The 14781-nt window shown below is 32.0% G+C and overlaps 1 protein-coding gene across 4 annotated transcripts in view; it reads left to right on the forward strand.

The window, feature by feature from the left end:
• The window catches only part of lig (ubiquitin-associated protein-like lingerer), a 543185-nt gene that overhangs the window by 128463 nt on the left and 399941 nt on the right, over positions 1-14781 (forward strand). The window lies entirely within an intron of this gene.

Genomic DNA, 14781 nt, shown 5'->3' on the forward strand with positions numbered 1-14781 from the left:
CGTCGTGCAGCACCAGTACCAGCCTCGCAGCGAGCCCAAGTGTCTATCCTTGTCTCGCCGCGCAGGCGCAACGTACTCTCTACGGTCTGCCACACACAGCACCCGACACTGCCTCACCGGTCGACCACCGCTACCAAGCTATCTCCCAATACACTGACAGCTATCGCTCACGGACCTACAGCTTACTTTCATGATATTTCTCATGTACACATTACTAAGGTGACTTTGTAGGACCATGGGAGGGAGAGTCAAGCCGAGCTCTTAGATTGTTTGTATTATTACGGCCTCCGGGCCTTGTATCGAAATTCCGCATGTTATACTTAGTAAGCCACATACACGAAGGAAAGAGAGAGCTATCTTTGAGACTCTCGCCGTTTATTCGCGATGATAAGGGCTCTGTGACGTGCTTATACACACCTTTGATTCGCCACGTCACAAAGTATGCGTACGCGTCATAGCTTCTAGGTGCTTGTTTATGTTCATTGGTATAAATTGTGATGGCTGGAAATTTAGGTTAGATATTTATACATAGACATACAATGGTAATCTCTGTGACTTTGTAACTATGTAGTATCTTACTCACATCATAGCTGACGCATTTGTATAAAAAAAAGTAATTAATAAATGAAGTATTAATAAGATTTATTTAAAATTTGAAAATGTTGATAAAATCATTATAATTGTTAGCTTTTAATTTTATTTTGGTTTAATATTTAAGCTTATATTATAAATGAAGTTTAAAAAAAAAAAAAAAAAAAAAAATCCGTGGCAAAAGAACTATTATGACTGAAAATTATTATTATAATTGAACAGATTGGTACAAGAATAAATCATGATTTTTTTCCTATTGTCATTTAAAATACATGATACTGAAAACAAATTTTTTTTTAATTTCTTAATCTTTTAAGAGCGACGTTGGCTTAGTGGCAAGCGTGCTTGTTACTGATACAACGCTGTTCTAGGCGTCGTGGCTCAATTCCTGGTGAATACAGATTTTTCAAAACTGTTTTCATCAAAAAAAGTTCCCATGTAACCCTGGCTGTTTCGGGGCGGGTTTTTCTGTGGAATTTTCTATCAGAGTAATCCCAGGGTTTTTTCCTTGCCCCATAGGTCTTTGGGCCTAGGTGAATGGGATATAGTGTTAGGGCTATAGGTAGGGGTTAGCGGATCCGATGCGCCAGGCAGGGATCGCCAGCCTTACCGGCGAGGAGTGGTCCGTAAAACATGGGGTTTCTCCGGGGATGCTAATTAGCCTGAATCCGATGCTTCGGCAGAAAGCGTCAGCTTAACCGGTGAGAAGTGGATGTCCTGAAATATGGAGTCTTTTCTAGAGAAAGGCTACACAGTGGCGTGTGGACCCAATGCACCATTAGTACAGAGAGTGTTAGCTTAACTGTCAAGGTGTTTCACCGGATATACTCGCACTGTGCGCATGGATTTGGTCCAACATCAGTAAAAGGGTTGGAAAATGGGTGTGGCAGTACACTACCACCATAGGTGATGAGTGGGTCGCCCTGGCGACTAGGCCAGTAGGCTGTCGTGGTAACCCGGTGAAAAAAAAAAAAAAAATTTCTTAAACTTTTTCAATGATAATTTCTACTGTAAAATACTATATTTTCTCATATTATAGACAAACATTTATAAAGTAATTTGAGAAAAATATATCAATAAGTGCTTGTTATATTCTATAGACCTTTTGCTTTTTTGTAATTTATACACATAAATTTAAGAGCGATTATAATCATGAAAAAAATTTTTAATCGGTATACAAACTGCTATCGGCAAAAATGTTTGATTTTAGATAAAATCAAAAGTTTTTAAATAAACAAACGTTACTCTTACAGAATTACTTTATTTAAATATTTTTTACGTTAAATTTCAATTATATGTACAGAATTTCATTCTATTTTAATTATTGTGCGTATGAGGCATTTCACGTCATATCGCACAGGCTGCGCCCGAGACCACTTTTCATGCTTTGATAACAGTATCAAATTAATGAGGAAGATAAATCGGAGTAAGCATTTCCGACGTATTTTAACCTCAGCTTTTTAATAAAATTATTAAAATTACAAAAAAAAGTCAACATAATCTCAAAAAAATATGAAACATGTTATATCTTCAAAAGGGTGTCTCGAATCTTTTTTTTTACTATCCAAAACGAAAGAGGAGGTTTTTTTACGTTGGTATAGTGATTTTCAGAGTGTCCACTATTATATTATTCGAGAAATCTAACGTCAAAGTCTATGCTCTCGTGCTGCCGTGACGGACGGCCTGGCGGCGGACGTAGCGCCGCATTCGTACCATATCTTACGTTTGAAAACAACGCAATATTCCTAATAAATGTTTTATAATAAAATATAGTATTGACATGTTTACATAATAATAAACAATTTGTATGTATTTAAACTTTAATTTAAACTTTAAAATTGTACATTATGCAATATATTATTGGATCGTATAAAAACAATTAAATCTTTTTCTTTACCTTTGCAGTTTTCTTGAAAGTAGATTTTTTAATTTTTGGATTGGAAATTTTCGGAAATGTTTGAAATATTGAACTTAAAGATATATGACGCAGCTTAAATGTGTTTTCATCAAGAGGGATAAATGCGTGATATCAAAGAGTTCCTGGTATCATTTTACCCTTACTTTTTATTAAAAAGACAACGTCTGAACCTTCAGTTGTACTTACCAAATTTTTTCAAAATTCAATAAACTCCACAAAGAATAGCAAATTCACAAAATACATTATTCAAGCAAACAAATCTCAGAATTATTTGATGCCGTAACCTTTATCACGATTAATAGAGTAATAAAATTTTGCTGCTGTAAATGAACTCAGAGGAGGAGAACCGTGCCTGATATCAACACTATTATTGATATGTCTGAATAATTATTGTAAAAAATAATACTGTATTAACATCAACTAATAATTTAAGGCTAAAGAAGCAGACTTCTCGGTTCGGTGGATCACAAATTGCTATATATAGCACGCATGCAGCGCCCCACCGGCCAGGCCGTCCGTCGCGGCGGCACGAGAGCATAGACTTTGACGTTAGATTTCTCGAATAATATAATAGTGGACACTCTGAAAATCACTTTACTAACGTAAAAAAACCTCCTCTTTCGTTTTAGATAATAAAAAAAAAGATTCGACTCACCCTTTTGAAGATATAACATGTTTCATATTTTTTTGAGGTTATGTTGACTTTTTTTTGTAATTTTAATAATTTTATTGAAAAGCTGAGGTTAAAATACGTCGGAAATGCTTACTCCGATTTATCTTCCTCAATAATTTGGTACTGTAATCAAAGCATGAAAAGTGGTCTCGCGCGCAGCCTGTGCGATTTGACGTGAAATGCCTCATATATATATAGATGTGTACATTTTTTTTCTTTATTACAGTGCTTTATGTCTGACTCTCTTGTAAAGACACTACTCAGGGCATTTAGCACTTGGGATTGGGAAGGAATTGGGATACGGTTGGAAGGGGGAGGACTTATACAACTGCTCCGCATTTTCCCATGATGGTTGTCATGTGGATGAGGAAAACCCTAGGAAATGTCCTGTAGAAAAACCTGATCCTGAACAGCCTGATGTATTTGTTTCATTTCTGACCTGGTGCCTAAGCTGCAGACTTAGACAACGAGGCAGAAATTTGGCACACCTCCTGCTTACGTTATCAAAGAAACAGAGAAACAGTTAATCGATTTACGAAGCGTTAACTAAGTAAACTTAGCTTTCATGTGTCAGAGTTTCAGAGCATTGTGGTGCTCATTTTAAATCCTGTTCTAAATGTTGGTTAGTTGTCCACAATAACTCATGGAATTTAAAACATATAATAGTTACTATAATCATCTAAAGCTTAAAAAACAATTCAAACAGATCAAAAGTAGAGCATGCACGCGTGTGTGGTAGACATAGTAAATATTTGCTTCCAACATCACTGACAATTAGCAGCATTACATATCATTAATAGCACGCTTCACTATCGTCAAGGAGCATTTCAAGATTTACACTTTTCCTTTTCTTTATCCTAACAAATATCTTGCCTACTTGCTTCGATAAATCAGTAGTCTAGTATAAAAGAGGTTGCATTAACCCGAAATACATGAAGTACATCGATAAGAACCATGTTTGTTTGCTGTTTGAAAGATCGTATGTGCGATTCTTAAATAGTATTGCGGTTGCCGAGGCTTTGTCTGTTTCTCGAACTTGCCTTGTTGTGACTCCGTGAGTCCTAATGCTTTCTAATAAAGACGTAAACATAGACAAGTGATGATACTATCAACTGATAACAACTGTACATTTTTTGCTACAATTCGCTCGTCGAAAGATTAAAGACTTTCACGTGCCTTGAATTACCTATGCAAAATTTTGCTTTCAATATAATCTGTTTTTAAAGTGAGTTGGGACATTAAGTAGTTAGTGAAAACGAAGGCTGAATTGTGGTAAAATAAATTACTTATTATGATGACTAAATCATTGTGATTTGTTCGAACAACAAAAAAGGTTGCACAGCAAGTGTCGCTGCTTGCCAAGAAAACTATGATGCGTGTACAATCTTTAACTTAAGTAAAATTACATAACAGACGAAGTAACAAAATAAACGTTTGTTTAAGTCGAGTCGATAAGTCGATAAGCTACATGATTTTGCCGCTCTAATAAGTATAAATTTAATACTTAGCGATACCAAAGCCCGGACAGAGGTGGGCGTACTCGGGCGATGTGAGATAAGATGGCTGCAATGAGCACTTGTTAGGTAAACGCAAGTCGACGTTGCTGTATTGTTTCTGGTTTATGGGCCCAGTACGCAAGAGACTCATGATGGTCGCTTAGTTACCAATAAGTGGCTTAGACGCTCACTCTGAAGAAGCTTAAGCCTTGGCTTTCGAAGGGAGAGCCAAAATGAGGGCTAATACATACGCACTCACACTCTAGATAGAAGCACATACATGTTGAACTTCAAACATACTCGATGATGAATTTAACCGTAACTGTTGATCGTTAATCTTCTACTTTATTCATTTTGCTTAATCATCATTTTTTTTCTTAAAAATTTTGTTATTGCTGTGTTTTGACTTTTTCATATTAACTAGAGTGACTATTTTCAGTCGTACCAGACACTTATTGACAAACAAATTTTTGTAAATTTCATATTTTTTATTTTGTGTGAATAGTTTGACCTATTTCAATTATATAATTATAGTTATATCCGTTAACTAATTACACTTATCAGTTTCCTTCTATTGACAGAAATGTGTATGCAGGTATTTATAGAAGGATAATTCTTTATTTTCAAATAATTTCCGTAAATTGAATAAAATAAAATAAAAATAATGTACAATCTAGTCGTTCATAACAAGAACTAAAAGAGATGCCAATTTAAAAAATTATATATATATATATGTAAAGAAAGTATACTCTCTTTAAATACAAATAAAGCGTGTCCTTTGATAGGTGATTGATAGAGGGGGTAAGGATATTGAAGGTAAGAAGTGAAACAATAGAGAAGAGAGAGGAAAAGGAGTAGTAACAGATATAAACTCAGAGAGAAAGGTAGTGCGAACAAATAAGGATCAAGAAGCAAGTGAAATATAAAATTACAGTCTTCAGTGTAAAATATAAAATACAATAGAGATAATAGACTTATATTTTCGTTCCTCTACTTTTTTCAGGTAAAATTACGCTGTAAATATTGTAAATATTGTATAATAATTATTAAATAAACTCTACTTTTTTCAGAGTAACAAATATTAGTTTATTTTTCTCGTATCTATTGTTATAAATATAAAACATTATAGAACGAAAATATTGTCTCAAGATAACAAAAATGCCAAAATTAAGATTTAATTTTGAAGTTGTTTCCTCACCGAGTGATAGCAAAACAAACATAACAAATATAACCTTCATCGAAACGGAAAAAGGAATACAGTATGCTATACCACGGCAATATCAAAATATAGACAATCACACAGAAGTCAAGAAAACAGAGGTATTTATTAAATTTAAAAGTAACGCTAAAAGGGGTACACAACAGAAGTTATGGATAGGATTAGATGATGAGTTAGCAAAAGTATATATAGATGAAATAGGAAATTTTCAATTTAAGAATGTATATTTAAACGAAATTGAAAAAGAAAAAAAAATAATAGAAAATCCTGTAGATATAAACAACTTGATAGAACAATTATTAACAAACAAACAAAAAGACAATAGCAAGCTTAACTTAAAAAACATATCAGAAAAATTTATTTTAGAAAAATTTAATGAAAAACGGACGAATATATTTTTATTTATTTTTTTTTTTATTTATTTCATACTCCGTCCCTTTCGGGTTTGGAGGGCTTCCGTTACATTTCTTATCGTTATCTTTGCACATTCCTTTTACATATGTTTTACATTTTCATTCATGATTTTCAAGTTACATAACCTATTCTTATTAGTAAGTAAACAAAAACATATAATAAATTTAAAAAAAAAACTTTTCAAAGATAATTTAAATCTAATTTGAAATTCATATTAATATTTATATTCAAATTTAACTACAAATGAAATAAAATGAAATCTATTAATAATACTGAATTAATTAGTCACTTTTACTTTTAGATAATATTATGAACCTAAAACTTTTTAAAGATAATTTGCTACTAATTTAAAATTCATATTAATATTTATGTTTAAATTTAACTAGAAATGAAATAAAATGAAATCTATTAATAATACTGAAACAATTAGTCACTTTTTCTTTCATATAAAATTAGAAACTTTAAAAAACAAAAAAAAATATACTGTCCATATAGCCACTGCAATTAAATAAATTAAATCTTAAATACTACAGTCTTTTTGAAAGTATATTTACACTTCACTTTACACTTAACACTGTTTTTCTTGATCCTTACTCTTCGCTCTTCTCTCTTCTCATATCCTTCCCTTCTTCCTTCTTGATTTCTTCATCCTATTTCTCTTGACACTCTCAGGAACTCTCCCCTTCTTTTCTTTTCCTAACTACTCTTCTCAATATTTCTATTTCCTTTGCGCTCTTATCAAGTATATCTTCTATTACTTTTTCGCTCCTTGTTTTTTCGCATCTCTTCAGTATGTGTGTATGATTTTCCTCCTCTTCCTTGCATAATCTACATTTCCTTTCTTCTTCTTCCTTCCAATGTTCTCTGCTTTTACATTCATTACCACATCTAAATCTTGCCATTAATTTTCTATCTTTTATTGGTATTTCCATCTTCAGATATTCTGGTTCATCCTCTGTTATTATGTCCTTGTATATCTTATTATATCTTGAGTTTTTTATCTTTTCTAATCTTTTTTCTTTTTCCTTTCTTCTTATACTCTCTATTATCTTAAATCTTACTTGCTCTTTGAATTCTGTCCCTCTCATGTATCTTGTTTCTGTTACTTCTTCTTCCTTTAATATTTCCATTCTCTTTTTTGCTACTCTTCCTATGTTTTCTCTTTCTTTATCTTTATCTTTTTCTCTTATGCCTTCTTTTGCTAATTTAATTTTTGAGTCCCTAATCTTTTCTTCAAATTTTATTGCTCTTCTTAGCGCCTTCATTTTCATGCTTTCCAATTTACATTCTTCTTCAACTAAATAATTTGGTGTATTCCTGTCTAATCCCAATAACCACTTAATATATTTTCTTTGTATACTTTCCAATCTCTCATCTTCTTCCCAGCCCCATACTTCTGCTCCGAATAACGCTATACTCTCCACTAATGCCACAAATAACTTCTTCCTTCTTTGGTAACTATACTTAAATATCCTCTCACCTATACTCCAAGCGCTTTTCATCGCCATTATAGCCTTTCTCTTCCTTTCTTCCAAATGCCTTTCATTACTACCATTTTTTTGTAAAATATATCCCAGATATCTAATTTCTGTCACTTCTTCTAGTTCATTTTCTCCCCATTTCCATACTCTATCTTTCCTTGCTCTTTTTTCGAATATTAAAATTTTTGTTTTTCTTTCGCTCAAAATCATTTTCTTTTTCTCAATGTACTTTTTGAACCTTTTTAACATATCTTTTAGCTCTTCTTCTCTGTCTGCTATTAAAACTATGTCATCAGCGTAGGATAAACTCCATATTTTTTCATTTCCTATTCTGCATCCTCCTACTTGCCCTTTTCTCATTTCCTCTTCTAGATCCGCTAGGTACACATTAAATAATGTTGGGCTCAATGGGCACCCTTGCCTTACTCCTCTCTCTCCATATCTTGCAATCTTTCCTTTAAAACCGTTCTATCTACTCTGTCAAATGCCTCTTTTAGATCAATGAAGCATGCGAATATTTTTCCTTTTGGTTTACTTAATTTGTCTTCCACTATGTGCTTCAGTGTATAAATTGCTTCCATCACTCCTCTTCCTTCTCTGAATCCAAATTGACTTTCTGCTAATTTTTGTTCAATCTCTTTTTTTAATAATTCATTTAACATACTCGCGTATATTTTATATGCCGTGCATGTCAAAGTTACCCCTCTGAAATTATCCAGCTCTTCTTTATCACCTCCTTTATAAATTGTGCATATCACTCCTCTTCTCCATTGTACTGGAATCCTTCCTTCTTCCCATACTTTCTTCATCAATTTCCATAGCGCTGCATCCACCTCTTTTGGCATGTATTTCCATATTTCGTTTTCTAGTTTGTCATCTCCTGGTGCCTTCCTCGGTTTTAACCTATTTATTAACCTCTTGAACTCTTCTTTGCTTAATTCTTCTTGGTCCTGTGTACTTTTTTCTATTCTTGCATTCTCTTCTTCCACCTTTTCTATCATCATAGCTTTTTCATCCTTACCGCCTAGTTTCCTCATAAAATGCCTTCTCCATTCTTCAATTTCTGTCTTATTATTAACGCCTGCTTTCTTCTTTCTATATCTATTTATATAATTCCAAATTTCCCTTTCTGATTTTGCGACCTTTATATTTCTTTCCTCCGTTATTTCATACCTTTTTCTTTTCGCCTCGCACCAATTTCTATACTCTCTCTTTTTGTTAATTAGATAGTTTCTATCCACTTTCTTTTTTCTCCATAGCTTCATTATTTTTCTCAGCTCCTTCTTTTTTGCTTTCCATTCTTTGTCATACCACTTTCTTTCTCCCAACCTCCATACCTTAGACTGTTTTTTAGTTTTTGGTACTGCTGCTTCTATTGCTTCTTTTATTTCTTCCCAACTTCTTTCTACTTGTATCTCTTTCCAATTCCATCCTTCGCACCTCTCCTGGTATTGGTCTATCAATTCTTGCGTCCATTCTCTTCTTGAAATTTCCTTTTCTTCCTTTCCCCTATCTTCTACGATCTCTATTTCATTTTCTAAGTATATTTCTAATGGCATGTGATCTGACTCTGTTCTTTGTCCTATTTTTAATTCTCTTATCTGATCTAACGCTTCTTGATTACTTATAACATAATCTATTACTGACTCACCTCTGCTGCCAATGTACGTGTAGTTTCCTTCTTCTCCTTTTTGTCCGTTAACTATACCCCATCCTTCTTCTGTTATTTCCTTAATTAACCTTCTTCCTTCCTCGTTGATTGTTTCATCTTTTGATTTCCTGTTACTGACTTCTTTGCTTCCAATCTCCATCTCACTGACCCATCCACCTTCCCTGCCAGTCCTCGCATTCCAATCTCCTGCCAGTATAATACCACCTTTTTCCTGCGTTCCTATTTTTTCTTTTATAATTTCCATTGTCTTTGCCACGTCTTGGCAATATACTCCTACAAATGTCCACTCTTGTTCGCCATATTTAATCTCTTGTTTTACTATGTTACCACTCAATTCCTCGTAATTTTTAATTTCTAACTTCTTATTAATTCCTGTAATTATTCCTCCTTTCGCTCTACCTTTTTTATGTTCTCTTTTTGCTGCAACAAATTTCCATTCATACTTTTTCGACATCTTACTTTCTATATCTTCCCATTTATTTTTCTCTAACCATGTTTCTACTAACATTATAATATCAAAATTATTTAAATATTCCCATACTTCCACGTCCTTATTTAACACTCCTGCTATGTTCCAAACGCATATATTTACACTTTTTTTTTTCTCCTCCTCCAGCTCCCTCTCCTCATTCCCTTCTTGTCCTCTTCATTCTTGCGATCTTCCTGTTATCTTCCCCTGTATCCTTCTTCTTTCTTCTAGGAAATTTCCCTTCCATTCGTTGTATCTATACCACTTATCATCAATCATCAATTTCATATAGCCAATTTTTGTGGTTTTTCCTTCGTTTCTTTGTTCCTTTGATTTATCTAATATCAATCTTTGTATTTCTCTTTCTTTTCGTGTCAAATCATTTTCAATATATATTCCTTTTTCAAGCTTCTTCTTGTTCATCATGATACTATCTTTCATTTCCTTGCTTTCCAATTCTACTACTACCATTTTCATATCACTTTTTCCTTTCTTTACCACTATTTCAGTAGCATTTTTCACTTTTACATTGACATTGATTTTCTGTTCCACAAACTCTTCCACCTTCTTTTTTATATTTTCTTTTTCTATAATTGCACCTTTAATGACAATGTTCTGTCTTCTCTTCTCCCTTTCATTTTTTTCTAATTCCCATTCTAATCTGTTGATCCTTTCTTCAATAGCTTTCTTCTCTTCTATCCACTCGAGTCTTTCTTTTAACCACCTGCTTCTTTCCTCTCTCCATTCTTCTTCTCTTTTTTCTAATCTTTCCATCAATTCAAACATACTATCTAATCTCTTTTCTATCCTACTCATCTTATCATTTTGTTCTTTAACATCCTGACTTTCATCCTTTTTTTCTTTTTCTCTCTGGAAATTCAGGGTAGATTGTTCTTTGATTTTTGGAATTGTGTTTGTATTACTCCTCGTGTTAATATTTGCGTTTTTTCCTGTCATTTTCAAAATTTTACCGACTCTACAGATATCTTCCTTACCGACTCTGTCAATTCCGGTAATTCAGGAATTCTTTTTATCGACTGCCAGTAACCGGGTTGTCAAAAACTTCTTTATCTACTGTCTCTACTTTCTCTGTCGGTAACCGATAAAAAGAAATCACCTTTTCCTGCCCGTGCCCTTCCTTCTTACCGGGTTTCCTAACCTCACTTTTTTCTATACCCCTGTTTGCCCACTTTTTCACTATTCACTGATCACTTTTCTTTAATTATTATCACTTCTTTCTTTCTCCCTTTTCCTTCGTATACAACTTTTTCCTTTGTTCACCCGATTGCACTATTCTTTTGCGACTTGCATCGGCGTCTTGTTCGCCTCTCGCGTTCTCTGTCCTACCTGTTTTTCAATCCTTTATAATCCTCCTGTTTCACTTTCTTTTTCACTTTTTGTCACTGTTTATTATGTCCTCATGTATTTCACCACTTTTTAAAGACTTTATTATAGCTATCTACCCTTGCTCTTTCTTTTATTTATTGCTTCATTCAGGAGCTCACTTTTACACGTCCACTCTCCTACGTGTCCACAACGGAAGTCCCCAGACGAATATAACTCAATGGATGAATACATTTGAAAAAGAATGTGATAGATTTGAAATTATTGAAGATAATACAAAAATTGAAATTTTAAGATTATTTTTAGATATAGCCTGCATGGACTGGCATTATACAGCACAAACAGAATTAAAAATAAATAATAACTGGCAAGAATGGAAAGAAAAATTTCTAAAAACTTTTGCAGATAGAAGTTGGAATTCATCTATATATGCATTGTCCTATAAATATTATGAAGGTTCATTAACAGAATATGCGATAAAAAAAGAAAGATTATTAATAAATGTGGACCCAAACATGGGAAAAAAGACAATAATAGCGTTGATAGTAATGGGTCTGCCAGAATGGATAAGAAATAAATTAGATAAAGAAGAATGTGTAGATTCAACAATATTAATAAATGAAATAAGAAAACATGAAAGTTTGAACAAAAAAATTATAAGCAAGAAAAATGATAATAGATACAATTATAAACATAAAAATGAAGAAAAAAAACCGTGTCAAATATGTGAGAAAATAGGAAAATCCAACAGATTCCATCCTGAAGAAAAATGTTGGTTTAAGAATAAAGATAAAACAAGAGTAGTTGGGGCAAATGAAAGAATAAATGCAGATTTATATACAGAAGAAAAAAACGAATAGAGACACCATTGATTAAAATACCAATATTGTTAAATAATAAATTGAGGGTTATTGGAACATATGATTCCGGGGCTCAGATATCATTAATAAATAAAAGAATAGTTAAAATACAAGAAGAAGAAAAAAATGTAAACAAAATATATTTGAAGTCAGTCAATGGTGTCAGCGAAACAAAAGGCTTAATAAAAGTGAAAGTAAAAATATTCGAAATAGAAGAAGAAATAGACTTAGATATAGTGGAAAGAGAAGACTTTGAGGATATTATAATAGGTTTAGATATGATAAAAAAATTTAGACTTATACAAGATGAGAATTTAAATATTTCCCAAAAGAAAAAAATAATCAAAGAAAAAGATCAACATATAAAACAGAATTCAACAGAAAAGGTTACGGAAGTAAAAATAAACTTTAATGAGCATGTGACAGAAGAGGAAAGCGATTTACGATTAGAACATTTAGAAAATAGTAAAAAGAAAGAGATAAAAAATATAATTAAGAAATACAATTCAGTCTTTGCAAAAAACAAATATGACATAGGGACAGTTAAAGATTATGAAGCAAGAATAGATTTAATAGAAGAAAAATACTGTAGCAAAAGACCATATAGATGTACAATAGAAGATAAAAAAGAGATAGAACAACAAGTAGCAAAATTACTTGAAAAAAAATTAATAGAAGAATCGTACAGCCCTTTTGCAGCACCTGTTACTCTAGCATTTAAAAAAGAAGAAAATAAGAAATCAAGACTATGCATAGACTTTAGAGACCTAAATAAATTAATTGTACCGCAAGCACAACCTTTCCCACTAATCGAAGATTTAATAACAAAAACAAGAAACTGTAAATTTTTCACCACCCTAGATATAAATTCGGCTTTTTGGTCAATACCTCTTAGAATTGAAGATAGAAATAAAACTGGTTTTATTACACAAGATGGACACTACCAATGGACTTGCCTTCCGTTTGGCTTAAAAACAGCACCAGCAATATTCCAAAGAATACTAAGCAACATTTAAAAAAAAAATAATTTAAAAAATTTTGCAGAAAATTACATAGATGATATACTTATATTTTCACCAACTTTTGAAAAACATATAGAACACATCAAACAAGTTTTAAACGCAATATTAAAAGAAGGATTTCGATTAAAATTTAAAAAATGTACATTTGGTTCAAATTCTGCAAAGTATCTCGGACACATAATAGAAAATAATACCGTTCGTCCAATAAAAGATAATTTAATAGCAATAGAAAACTTTCCACAACCAAGAACCCAAAAAAATATTAGACAATTTTTAGGCAAAATAAACTTTTATCATGAATATATTCCGAAAAGTGCGATATTATTAGACCCACTCCACAAATTACTTAGGAAAAATGAAAAATTTATATGGACAGAGGAATGTGAAAAATCATTTCAACAAACAAAAAAGTTACTGTGCTCAAAACCAATTTTAGAGATATTTGACCCAAACTTAGAAATAAAACTGTACACAGATGCATCAATAGAAGGAATAGCAGCAGTGTTTAAACAAACACAATTTGATGGAAAAGATAAACCGATAGCATATTTTTCAAAAAAACTAACAGAAACACAAAAGAAAAAAAAAGCAATATATTTGGAATGTTTGGCTATAAAAGAAGCAATAAAATATTGGCAGCAGTGGCTTATTGGAAAAAAATTTATAGTATATTCAGACCATAAACCATTAGAAAATCTAAATATTAAAGTAAGAACAGACGAAGAACTAGGTGATTTAACTTACTATTTATCGCAATATGATTTTACAATAAAATATATCCCAGGAAAAGAAAATATAGAAGCAGACTGTCTTAGCCGAAATCCGGTATTAGAACCAGAAATAAATAACGAAGAATTTTTAAGAATAATAAATTTAATAGAAATAGATGAAATCAAAATAGATCAAGAAAAAAACAAAGAAATACAAAAATCAAATAAAATGTTAATAAAAAGAAATGAAATTTTTTATAAAAAGAGTAGAAAAAAAGAAAAAATAATACTATCAGAAGAGTTTAGTAAAAAATTGATTAAAAAAATACACAAAGAATGGTTTCATATTGGAATAAAACAAATGATGACTAGAATAAGCACAAACTACACAGCGAAGAATTTAACAAAAAATATAATCAAAACATGTAGAGAATGTAAAATATGTATAGAAAATAAATCAAGAGGTCAACTTAAATACGGCCAAATGTCACATTTAGGCCCAGCAAAAAAACCTTTTGAAATTGTCTCAATAGATACCATTGGTGGATTTGGAGGAAATAGATCAACAAAAAAATATTTACACCTCCTAGTAGATCACTTTACCAGGTATGCTTATATAATAACATCTAAGACACAAACGGCAAGTGACTTTATTAAACTAGTAAGAAAAATAATAGATACTGAACAAATAGAAATGATTTTGTCAGATCAGTACCCAGGAATAAACTCAAAAGATTTCAAAGATTTTTTGGAACACAATAATATCAAAATTGTTTTTACAGCTGTTAATGCGCCATTTTCTAACGGATTAAATGAAACACTCAATCAAACAATAGTTAATAAAATTAGGTGCAAATTAAACGAAAACCAAAATAAAAAAGCTTGGACATCAATAGCTCATGAATGTATAAA

Source organism: Copidosoma floridanum, unplaced genomic scaffold (assembly GCF_036245765.1).
Source record: "Copidosoma floridanum isolate Cflo_tuat_1 unplaced genomic scaffold, Cflo_Japanese_pri ptg000011l, whole genome shotgun sequence".
NCBI classification, from domain to species: Eukaryota; Metazoa; Arthropoda; class Insecta; order Hymenoptera; family Encyrtidae; genus Copidosoma; species Copidosoma floridanum.